The following is a 13346-nucleotide window of genomic DNA, read 5'->3' as shown; positions in this document are numbered from 1 at the left end:
GTCAATTTTAACCCAGCAGCAATTTCTGCAGTTGCAAATAATTCTATTTTCTTTCTGGTCACTTAAGTTCTGTCAAATTAAATTGGTGTTCAAAACTCATAGCACAGTTTTGCTTTTTTATTACTACATCTGCAATTTGATTAGTGTGATATATTTTCATATATGAATGAATATCAATTAAAGGCAATGAATATTTATAGGTAACTTTTTCAGCCATAGAGGTTAGTAATTTTAACGTGTAAACCATCTGAATTCATATTGCAACCATATTTTTGTAATATAAGAAAATGTAGATTAAATAAGTTTTATTAGTATTTTAAGTGTAATAAAATTATTTTCGGCTGGCTGCAGTGGCTCACGCCTGTAATCCCCATACTTTGAGATGCCAAGGTGGGTGGATCACCTGAGGTCACTAATTCAAAACCAGCGTGGCCAACATGGCAAAATGCTGTCTCTACTAAAAATACAAAATTAGCCATGCATGGTGGCACATGCCTGTAATCCCAGCTACCCGGGAGGCTGAGGCAGGAGAATAGCTTGAACCCGGGAGGCAGAGGTTGCAGTCAGCCAAGATCGTGCCATTGCACTCCAGCCTGTTCAACAAGAATGAAACTCCTTTATGAAAGTATTTTCTTAAAATATTAAAATATACTTTAATGTTTCGTTAATATCACACGCCCATTAAAATGTTGTGTTAAATAACTATAATATTACTGAGAATAACTTATGTTTCAGACATTTCACTTCCATTATTTAAATCAGACTTCGTAATAACCCACGTATAAACCTTGGTATGAAGTAACTGATCCTGAGAGATGTAAATTATCTTCCCAAATTCATGCATTTATTAAGTTATCATCTGAGTTTTCTGACACTATATGTAACATTTTTTTCTCCATACCACATTGGTTCCTTGCATTCCAAAGCTCTTGAAGAACACTGAAAGAAGCCAATGGCCTTCATCTGCATTTCAACCAACAATGCTACAATCACACAGTCCTGTCTTCATACAAAAAAGAAATGTTTCCATTAGTTTCCAGCACCATCTCACATAGTTATCATTTTGGTTTAGAACACTAATCCACTCACAATTTCTCAAAAATATATTAAGTTGCTAACAATAGTCAGCAAGTTGCACAATAGATCTCTTGAATTTTACTCCTTCTCTCTGACTGTAGTTGTGTATCCTTTGACCAACATCTACCAAACTCCATTCCCAACCACGTTAGCTGCTGGCAAAAAAACATTTTACTCTCTACTTATTAACATTTTTAGATTCCACATATGAATGAGACTACGTGATAATTGTCTTTCTGGCCTAGCACATAATATTCTCCAGGTTCATCCACGTTTTCACAAATGACAGAATTTCCTTCTTTTCTGTGGCTGAATGTATTTCATTGTATGTATATGCCACATTTTCTCTATCCATTCCCCCGTCGATGGACACAAGTTGATTCCGTATCATGACTACTGTGAATAATACTGCAATAAACATGGGAGTGCAGATATCTGTTCCATATACTGATTTTATATCCTTTGGATAGGTAGATACCCAGCAGTGGGATCACTGGATCATATAGTAGTTCAATTTTAAAATTTCTGGAGAACCATAATACTTAGCGGCCTAAAACTTAATATTTAATACATAGCGGCTGTACTAATTTATTAGGTTAGTGCAAAAGTAATTGAAGTTTTTGCCATTGAATGTAATGGCAAAACTGCAATTACTTTTACACGAAGTGAATATATTCCCCCCAATAGTGTACAAGGGTTCCCTTATCTCCATACCCTGATAGACACGTTTAATTCTTGTATTTTTGATAATAACCATTATAATAGGTGTGAGATGACAGCAGAGTGGAGCTTTAGTTTGCATTTCCATAATAATTAGTGATGTTGAACATTGTTTGCATGTGCCTACTTGGCCATTTGTATGTCTGCTTTTGAGAAATGTCTGCTCAGATCTTTTGCTTATATTTTAATCAGTTCATTTGCCTTCTTGCTATTGAGTTGTTTGAATTTCTTATATATTCTGGATGTTAATTACCACAAAATTCATAACAATATAAGGTAATACATATGCTAATTAGCTAGAGTCAGTCACCTCACAATGTAAAAATACCTCAAAATATCATGTTGTACAAAATAAATACATAAAATTTTATCCTTCAATTAAGAAATTAAAATAAAATGAAATTTTCAGCATGATAGACATTCAAATATACGAATCATGTCACTCCAACCTCTCTTTATCATTTTCAGTAGTTACTGGGTGAAATCTGAGTCAGGGCTGATGTTCCTAGTTCCCTGCTATTATATTCTTCATACACTGCAGTTTCTCAATCGTCCTTATTAAAGCAGTTACCAAAATTTAAAAATTAATTTTGAGTGTACTATGATCATCTCTGAAAATTATAATTTGAAGAAGTGCTTCTATGAATGGGATAAAATATTTCATTTTTTTTTCAGCATTCCACATTTTTGACACATTGACTCAGCTAAACCACATAAATCTTCACTTTTTTCTATTTTATATGTCATAATGCCTATCTTTCAGCTGTGAAAAATTATCAACTATATTTGTTTATTAACTTTGGGAATATGAAATTCAGATCATGATCTTCTATAAATAAAATTTAGAAGCTTTTTTTCTAACCAAAGCATTCAGACTTGAGCAAATGACAAATGCAGAATATGTTAAGTGGTGACAAATATATACATATAATATCAATGTTTTTGTGTTTCAAGTTTTTAAGCAATATTTGCTAGCTGATAAACTTATTTTTTATTCACTAATAAGAAATAATTTGGATTGCAGAAATCAAGATTCTCTCCTTGCATGACATTAAGATTAATAGACAAATGTTATCACACATACAGGCACACACAACACCACCAGAAATTTACCTAAATGTTTTCCAACTTATGTAATTGTGGCTGTTTATAAACATATTGTTTATTGTTGATCTTGATTATAAACATCTTGTTTATTATTGATCTTGTTTATAAACTATCTTTACTAATTAGGAAACTTTTTTTCTCTTTTCTTTTTTTTTTTTTTCCAGAGACAAGGTCTGGCTCTGTCACCCAAGCTGGAGTACAGTGGCACCAGCTCCACTCACTGTAACCTTTGCCTCCCAAGTTCAAGCGATTCTTGTTCCTCAGCCTCCCATGCACTAGCACACGTGGCTAATTTTTGTATTTTTAGTAGAGATAGGGTTTTGTTATATTGCCCAGGCTGGTCTTGAACTCCTGGGCTCAAGTGATCAACTATTCCTGGCCTCCCAAAGTGCTGGGATTACAGGCATGAGCCACTGTGCCTGGCCTCTGTTTTCTTTATTGCTTTATTTATCTGATTTTGAGTTGGGAGATGATATTAAACAAGAGTTATAATTTTCCAAAAATGGAAATAAAAATAATTTTAGGCTAGAGGAAAATGCAAACAATGGCAACATTAGGATCTATTAGCTTATTTGAATTTTGTAATAAACAAAGATTTGATATAATGGGAAATTTAATATACTCAATATGTAAGTACACTCTCAATTCTTCAAGGAAATAATAAAACAGTATCAACTTAGAAAGATATAAAAAAAAAAAGTCACAAAAAAAAAAGAAATTCACAAAAAAAGAAATTCCAAAGCAGAAGTCCTGGCATGTTACTATTCCAGACAAATCTCATATGAGAAAGCACTAAAGATAATTGAAACATTAATTTAATAATTAATTAATTAAAATAGTACAGTCCTGGATGTCTTTCCTTTTTTGTGCTTTCTTTAATTTCTTTCCAGCTATATATAAATGTGTCTTGGTAAGAATTTAAGTGCCTGGGAATGAATAGTACTGTCCCTCAGGGTAATAAGTTATTAGCAAATTAATACCTTGCTTCTGTTAGTTGTCAACATGTTGCAAGTAAACATTGTTGATAGGCACTGTGGATCTACTAATGGTAAGATGTCATCCTTTCACAAAAGGATAGCTATTAAACCTGACTGTAGGTAAAGTTAAATTGCAACTAAACATATGTAGACATATACCAAGATTTTTAAAATTACACAATATTTCTGACCAATAAAATATAAACTGGAATCTAAACTGTTTGGCTAAGAATTTCATTGCTAGAGTACACTTACAAGTTCTAACTGAATTTCCAAAAATCTAACATTTTGTTCTCAATAAAATAAAGTGTGTTTAATAAATATGAAGCAAAAAATAAAATCCTAAACAAAAACAAACACTGTTGATCAGTCAATTTAACATGGACTATTATTGCTATTATTTGTATTGACCAATAATTTATTTCCTGACTTTTCTTCCCAGATATGGACACTATTGATGGGAGCGGCTGGCCATCTGGAGTGGCAGTTGCCATCATGCCAGTAGCGCTTGGGCCGCACGGGCAGTGTTGTCAGGAGCAGCAGCAGGAGCAGCAGCAGGAGCAGCAGTGGCGGTGGTAGGACCCCGTTCCCTGTGTCCCCAAGGCATCTGAGGGTGCCGCCCCCTAATGGCTGTGCAGGACCCACTCCCAGGTGCAGACCCTCCATGGCGGCCTCAACTTGGCTTCCCACCACATCTGGGAGCCCATCAGCGCTGGCAGCCGGGTCTTGCAGGATTGGCCCCAGGAGCATCAGGTTCATTTGTGCGGCATTAGCCAGGGCCCCCAGGCGACCTGCACCTCGCCCATGCGCTACTGAAGGGAAAACGCAGAGAGGAGTCACGGCCAGGGCTGCACACTCTATGGAGCCAGTGGGAGCTGGGGACAAGTGGGAGCCCAGCCCCTTCCAAGTTGCCAGGGCAGGAACTCCCCAGGCGCAACTGCAGCTGCCCAAGGAGGATCTGCGACTCAGGCAGTCCTGTGTTCTTGGGAGCCAGGAGAAGGCAGGAGCCCCACCCTCCCAGGCACAGCTGGAGCCTTTCAAGCCACAGCTGCGGACCCAGGCACCTCTGCACTCGTGGGGCCTGGGAAGGCCCCCGTGACCCCACAGGCTCGGAAGTGCCTGCGCCCACTGTCTGGGTTCTCCTCGCTGTCAGCATCTGCTCCAATTTTCGAGCAAAGTTGAGGTCGAGCACACTATATTGTGCCCAATATAAAATAGATATAAAAATACCTCTTACACTTAAATCCAGGCATTGTCGTTTGAATGACTTAAGAATATGCAGCTAAGGTGCTTTTAAAAATACAAGCTAGTGATTATACTGAATTTGTAAATCACGTAGGATAGTGAGTCATTTTAGAATATTAATTATTTCAGTCCATAAACCTGGATGTCTTTCCTTTTTTGTGTTTTCTTTAATTTCTTTCATTGATGTTTGTAATTTTTGTTGTAGAAATCTTTTACTTCCTCGGTTAAGTTTATTTCTAAGTACATTTTTGTAGCTATTGTAAAAGAAATAGCTTCCTTAATTTTTTTTCAGCTAGTTTACTATCAACATATAGAAATGCTACTGTTTTTTGTATGTTGATTTTATATCCTTCAACTTTATTAAATTTATTAAATTCATTTATCACTCTAAGAAGTTTTCGGTAGAGTCTTTAGTTTTTCTGTGTATGAGATCACATTGTCTGCAAAGAGGGAAAATTTCACTGTCTCCTTTCCAGTTCAGATACCCTTTATTTCTTTCTCTAACCTAATTGCCCTGGCTAAGACTTTCACTATGTGAAATATGAGTGGTGAAAGTGGGCCTCCTTTTCTTGCTCCAGTTTTCACAGTAACATTTTTCACCTTTTCCATATTCAGTATGATCTTAGCTGTGGGTTTGTCTTTATGCCCTTTTGTGTTGAAGCATATGTTTTCTATAGTAAATTGTTGAGAGGCTTTTGTCATGTAAGAATGTTTAATTTTGCCAAATGCTTTCATTGTGTTTATTGATTTAATCATATGGTTTTCAATATATATCCAAAGGAAAGAAAATCAATATATCAAAGGGTTACCTGCACCCCCATGTTTATTACAGCACTATTCACAATAGCCAAGATATGGAATCAACATAAGTGTCCATCAACAGATGAATGGATAAAGAAAATGTGACATACATATATAATGGAATACTATTAAGTTATAATAAAGAACAAAATCCTGTCATTTGTGGCAACCTGAATGCAACTGGAGGGCATTAGCTTAGGTGAAATAAGCCTGGCATAGAAAAATAAACACCACAGGCCAGGTGCAATGGCTCACGCCTGTAATCCCAGCATTTTGGGAGGCTGAGACAGGCGGATCACAAGGTCAGGAGATCGAGACCATCCTGGCTAACACAGTGAAACCCTGTCTCTACTAAAAATACAAAAAAAAATTAGCCGGGTGAGGTGGCGGGCACCTGTAGTCCCAGCTACTCAGGAGGCTCAGGCAGGAGAATGGCATGAACCTGGGAGGTGGAGCTTGCAGTGAGCCAAGATAGCGCCACTGCAGTCTGGCCTGGGCGAAAGAGCAAGACTCCATCTCAAAAAAAAAAAAAAAAAAAGAGAAGGAAACACCACATAACTACGTGTTCTCACTTACGTATGGAAGCTTAGATAGTAGAGTATTGGTTACCATATACGGGAAAGAGAAAGGGGAGTATAAGAAAAATTTGGTTAACACATACAAAATTACAGCTGGAGAGAAGGATTAAGTTATAGTTCTCTGCAGCACTGCAGGGTGACTGTAGTTAAAAGGAATTTATTGTGTGTTTTCAAATAACTAGAAGAAAAGATTTTTAATATTCTCCTGCAAAGAAATAATAAATGATTTAGGTAATGGATATGCTAATGACTCTGACTTGATCATTACACATTGCATAAATATATCAAAATATCACTCTGTAACCCATAAACCTGTACAATTATTACATGCCAATTAAAAATAATTTTAAAAGAGAAAAAAGAAATAAAATTAAAGATACAGAATTTAACTACTTTTTCTTCTATGAAATCCAAGGGTCAGTACCAAGAAGAGTGAATTTATTAGTTTTCTAAAATGAAAAAATCAAAATGACCAAAAAAGAGCAATATCCAAGAAAAAAAACAGTTAATAAGAATACTTAGAAAACTTGGGCACTGTATCACCTGTTCCTAGATACCAATTTACAGATGACCACTTAAATAGAAGTTTATTCCAGTTAATTCATTTATAATCCCAGAGCTCAAAATTACATTTTATCTACAATAAATGAGATAAGACATTTAAATTATATGGTACTCTGCCTAACACACGTTAATAACTCAATACATGTTAGCAATAAGCTTTTAGTATAGTAGTCATAGTACTAATTTCTCACATTGCAATTTCCTTCATTCAGAGACATGAATACAACTTTCCTCATGACTCCTTTTTCATCAAGATAGCTCTTCAAATTATTCTGTTTCTTTAATTCAGTATATTAGCTGTGTATACCAATACTACATTCTTTTTTTTTTTTTTTTTCTGAGATGGAATCTCATTCTGTCACCCAGGCTGGAGTGCAGTGGCATGATTTCAGTTCACTGCAACCTCCAACTCCCAGGTTCAAGCAATTCTCCTGCCTCAGCTCCCCAGGCAGCTAGGACTACAGGTGCACACCACCACGCCTCACTAATTTTTGTATTTTTAGTAGAGTCAGGGTTTCACCATGTTGTCCAGGCTGGTCTCAAACTCCTGATCGCAGGTGATCCACCCACCGTGGCCTCCCAAAGTGCTGGGATTACAGGCATAAGCCACCGTGCCCAGCCTGATATTGCATTCTTGGATTTTGAACACTGAATATCTTTTTGAAAGATTAAACCTCTTTACCAATTTGTGCTTTGGAAATTATTTTCCTTAAAGTGTTCTAAGAGTCTAATGAAGAATGAAGGTCATGTTTTATCACTTTTGTCCTTAAAGATTTCAGACATGCTGAGGCCGAGCTTGGTGGCTCATGCCTGTAATTCCAGCACTTTGGGAGGCCGAGGTGGGCAGATCACAAGATCAGGAGATCTAGACCATCCAAGCTAACACGGTGAAATCCCGTCTCTACCAAAAATACAAAAAAAGTAGCCAGGTGTGGTGGTGGGCGCCTGTAATCCAGCTACATGGGAGGCTGAGGCAGGAGAATGTCTGAACCCAGGAGGAAGAACTTGCAGTGAGCTGAGATCGCGCCACTGCACTCCAGCCTGGGTGACAGAGCATGACTCCGTCTCAAAAAAAAAAAAAAAAAAGATTTCAGACATGCTGAAACTGAATGAAGTATCATTTGCTACCAGATAGATTAGTTCTTTCTAGTTGTAGGAGTGGATACATCTTTAATGGTATATTTTGGGTTATTGCCTTATTTTTGATGCAGTATTCTGTAAATAATTTTTTAAACCTGGCAAAATTCGGTGAGCATAGATTTGTCAGCTTTGGTGTTATATTGTGTTTGCTTTTAAAAACTGCTTTTGAGGCCGAGCATGGTGGCTCTTGCCTGCAATCCCAGCACTTTGGGAGGCCAAGGTGGGTGGATTACCTGAGGTCAGGAGTTCGAGACTAGCCTGGCCATCATGGTGAAACCCCATTTCTACTAAAAACACAAAATTAGCCAGGCATGTTGGTGCATGCTTGTAGTCCTAGCTACTCAGGAGGCTGAGGCAAGAGAATCACCTGAATCAGGGAGGCAAAGGTTGCTGTGAGCCAAGATCACACCATTGTACTCCATCCTAGGTGATAACAGTGAAACTCTGTCTCAAAAAAAAAAAAAAACTGCTTTTGAACAGAGTTGTAAATACAATTTTTTATGAAAAAAGAAATTATCAAGCGCATAAGTCCATAATACAAAAACAAATAAAATTCGAGGCACAAGTTAGTACTAAAAAAATTATGTTGAATATTCCCTAATACAACATGCTTTTTCCCTTCATGAACAATTTGTGTTTTACTGAGAAGACTCATTATTTATGGCAGAAGTTAGACTACAGATGAATATGTACTTTAAACACTCTCAGTAGCTTTCTTAATTTTACATATGCTGCTTTATGCTTCTGTTTATTTTCATTTTTCCAATGTCCATATTCTAGTAAATTTGAATATTTTAATTCAAGTTTATTGAATTTAATATTTAATATTGCTTGTATAATTTAGTATTTTTAAGACTCAAAAAGGTTTACAAAAAAAGTAAAAGGTCAACATGTTGCTAATCATTTAAAGATTATTTTAAAATCTTTGACTTTTATGTGTTAATGAATAAAATGTTAGTAGTTATTAGTACAAAATAATTCATGTCTTTTGGTCTTAGCATCCAGCATTTCATTTTTAATAAATAAATAATTATTCTCCTGCAATATATTATGTTTATCTGGGTTTTGAAAAATGATGTTTCCATATATCAGAAAGCCATTTACATGTTTAAATCTACAAAGGCAAATGAAATGGTACTAAATTATTTACATAATAACATTTAGATTGTGGCCCTTATAACATTCTTTGTATACTTCATACAGAGTTGGGGATATGCAATCCTAGAATATTTCTGGGAGCAAACCCTTCAGCTTGATGAACAAAACAAGACTTTTAAATCAAATTAAACTTTTAAATTACCTTGGTTATGGGGCCTTTTAATTCAATGGATATGAAACATAATGAATTATCCCCTTTTCATTGGGCAATAAGTTCTCATTCTTAACTTATAATACTCAAAATATCCTTTAATTTTTAATTTGTGATTAACCATATCATTATCCCTAGATATTTTAGCTTCTATCTTGAAGTCTATAATAATTTTGAAACAGGAGAAAGTATTCTTTATTACCATATGTGTTAAACATCATGGTTTTCAAATTTAACTGCAAATGTATCTTTTTCATTGCTTCCTGATGACGCCTTTCACCCTATCCATATTGTCACTACCAAGTGGTAATTACTTTTCAGGTTCTTATATTTGTTTTTTTGGAAAATCTTCTCTGTGCCTTATAAAGAATATGATTGTAGGCATTCAAAAACCAGTGAAATACACATAATTAGCCTGTGGCCTAACTCATTTGTTTAAGAAACTACACTAATTTTACCCACATACTGATATTTTTATTGCCACACTATTTCTGGAGAAAATAAATACCGCTAACATCCTGTTGGTAAGAGAGTAAAAAAATCTTTTCTCGAAGTGCTCATTGTAGTATTAACATATAGTGTCAATTTTTTAATAAATTCCTCATACACATTTTATTCTTAGAGAAATAAAAATGCTAAAAGTGAAATGACTTTGTTTACTCTCCATATTATAAGCCACCCATCTTGGTAATTTAGGGTCTTTATAGGTAGGGTAAGTTGTGTCATACCGAGATAACAAAACAAAAGTATTTTATCTCTTTTGGGCCTTTCCTTATTCAGTTATACTGCCAGTTTGGCTTTTTTTGTAGATCAACTTATTGACCTCAGTATTCTGAAATAATACGTTTACTATCTTTTGATCAGCATTTAAAATATTAGATTTATTGTTACTCTTCTGCCTTTATTGGGCTGGAAGAATAATTGTTTCTCTCACTCCACAAAGGCCATGTTGCAGAGAAAAACATATAGACTTTCAATTGCAAAGCAAAGAAACTTGACTATTTTCTGCAATTTTAAAGTGTACATTGAATGAATTAAACCATCTTTTTATTTTCTTTTTTGCTCACTTGCAAATATTAACAACATCAAGTGTATTATCGTGATGTTATCTAGGTAAAAATCTCAACAAGTTTTCATAATTACCATTTTTAGATATATAAATAGGGGACCTAACTTTAATTTTAAATGTCCGAGGCCATGTCTGTTATTTCAGTCTTTAAACTCAGTTCATAATGCAGACACTTAGCAAATACTCAAAAATTATGTGCTGAATAAAAAGGTTAAATATGTAATACGTACAAAATCTACTGGAAAAAATGCACCAACAATTTTATTTGGTATACCAGTTTATTGTAGAATCTTTATTGCCTTTAAATAGTAATATACTTTTCCAGTGTCTACAATGACTTGTAATATTTGTACACATATAAAATAATATTTCCAAAAATGTAATCCAGCAAGGAAATATACTTTCTAAATTCTAGATTTATAATTTAGGGGTTAAATTATAAAATCATTAAATAAAATACAAATGACATATAGTCAAAGATCCCCTTGGAAAAAAATTAAGTGGCCTCTAAAGTGATGTATTCATATATATACTTTTACAATCACCCTCGGTTTGCTGTTCCTCTGGCATTAGAACAGATTGTTGTTGTTTACTTGCTTTAACATCAAAGGTAAATGTTTTTGCTCCTTTAAGGACATATGTAAAAATAAATGCACATGGTCTACAATAGAATAATATTTAGTGATAAGCACATAGGACATAAGACCATCTGAAATAAATGCAGAACCAAATCTCTCATGCATATGCACTCAACCACATATGTTTATTGATAAAATGCTAAGTGGAAAAACCTGAATTATATGTGTGTGTGTATATATATATATACACACACACATATATATACACACACATATATATACACATACATACATATACACATATATACCACATTTTCTTTATTCACTCGTTGATCGATGAGCATTTGAGCTGGTTCCTTATTTTTGCAATTGTGAATGGTGCTGCTATAAACATGCATGTGCAAGTATCTTTTTCATGTAATGATTTCTTTTCCTCTGGGTAGATAACCAGAAGTGGGATTGCTGGATCAAATGGTAGATCTACTTTTAGTTCTTTAAGGAATCTCCACACTGTTTTCCATAGTGGTTGTATTAGTTTACATTCCCATCTAACAGTGTAAAAGTGTTCCCTTTTCACCACATCCACACCAACACCTATTTTAATTTTTTGATTTTTTTATTATGGTCATTCTTGTAGGATTATGGTGGTATCGTGTTGTGGTTTTGATTTGCATTTCCCTGATAATTAGTGAGGTTGAGTATTTTTTCATATATTTGTTGGCCATTAGTATATCTTCTTTTGTGAATTGTCTATTCATGTCCTTAGCCCGCTTTTTGATGCGATTGTTTTTTCCTGAACAGCTACAATTCTTTGGCTTGTTATTTTAGTGGTTGCTTTAGTGTTTATAGTGCATGTCTTCAACAGATCACAGTCTACCTTCAAGTGATAATATATCATTTTAGTATAAGAAACTTACATCAGTATACTTCTTCCCTCCTAGTCTTTAAGCTATGACTGTCATCCATTTTATTTTACATGTTGTAAATTCCATAGTACTTTATTATTTTTGTTTAAACAATTATATTTAAAAGAGGCTTAAGTAATAATAACAAATCATATATTTGTCCATGTTGTAACTATTTCCAGTGCTCTTCATTCCTTTGTGCAGATCTAGATTTCAATATGGTATCCTTCTTACTGCCTAAAAGACATCCTTTAATTTTTCTTGCAGTGCAGGTCTCCAGGTAAGAAAGTCTTAAGTCTTTACAAGTCTAAAAATGTATTTATTTCGTCATAGCCATTATTCTCTTTTTGGTAGTATCTAGTTGGCTGTGACACTAATCCATTAAACTTTCCATTTCAATTATGGTATTTTTCAAATCTAGATTTCTATTTGGTAATTTTTCCCAATCTACTTGATTATTTTCATACTCATGCTCTTTAATCCCCTGGTTTCTTTACGTGTAAGACACACTTCATGTGATGTTTGGTGACTCTAATATCTTCAGTCTCTGTAGGTTGTTTCCTTTGTACATTGTTTCTGCTGGCTCTTGCCCATTATACATGTTTGTGATTTTTCATTAAAAACTTACATTCCTTGAAGCTGTCTTCCATTTTGCTTTTGCCAGGCACCTGGAAGGCATTAAAAACCTGATATCACTTTAAATTTGTAGCTTGAGACTTTTTAGATTATACAGCTTATGTGTGAAGCCACCAGTGGAAGGGCTGCCCATGGTTATGTATTAATGTATCCTCACTCTCAGGAGAGATGATTTCCCTCAGGATGGACAATCTTGTCTGCTGCTCCAGGGGCTGCAGGGATTGAGGGGGCAGGAGACAGGGGAGGCAGACAGGTTGATTCATAGTTCCCTCCTACACTAAACCTAGCTTTCTAGTGTCCTACTTTTTTTTTTTTTTTTTGAGACGGAGTCTGGCTCTGTCTCCCAGGCTGGAGTGCGGTGGCGCAATCTCGGCTCACTGCAAGCTCCGCCTCCCGGGTTCACGCCATTCTCCTGCCTCAGCCTCCCGAGTAGCTGGGACTATAGGCGCCCGCCACTACGCCCGGCTAATTTTTGTATTTTTAGTAGAGATGGGGTTTCACTGTGTTAGCCAGAATGGTCTCGATCTCCTGAACTCGTGATCTGCCCGCCTCGGTCTCCCAAAGTGCTGCGATTACAGGTTTGAGCCACCGCGCCCAGCCGTGTCCTACTTTTGATGTCTTCTCCTAACCCTCCTACCTT

This window comes from Pongo pygmaeus, chromosome 19 (assembly GCF_028885625.2).
Source record: "Pongo pygmaeus isolate AG05252 chromosome 19, NHGRI_mPonPyg2-v2.0_pri, whole genome shotgun sequence".
Taxonomy (NCBI): domain Eukaryota; kingdom Metazoa; phylum Chordata; class Mammalia; order Primates; family Hominidae; genus Pongo; species Pongo pygmaeus.
This window is presented reverse-complemented; position numbering follows the sequence as displayed.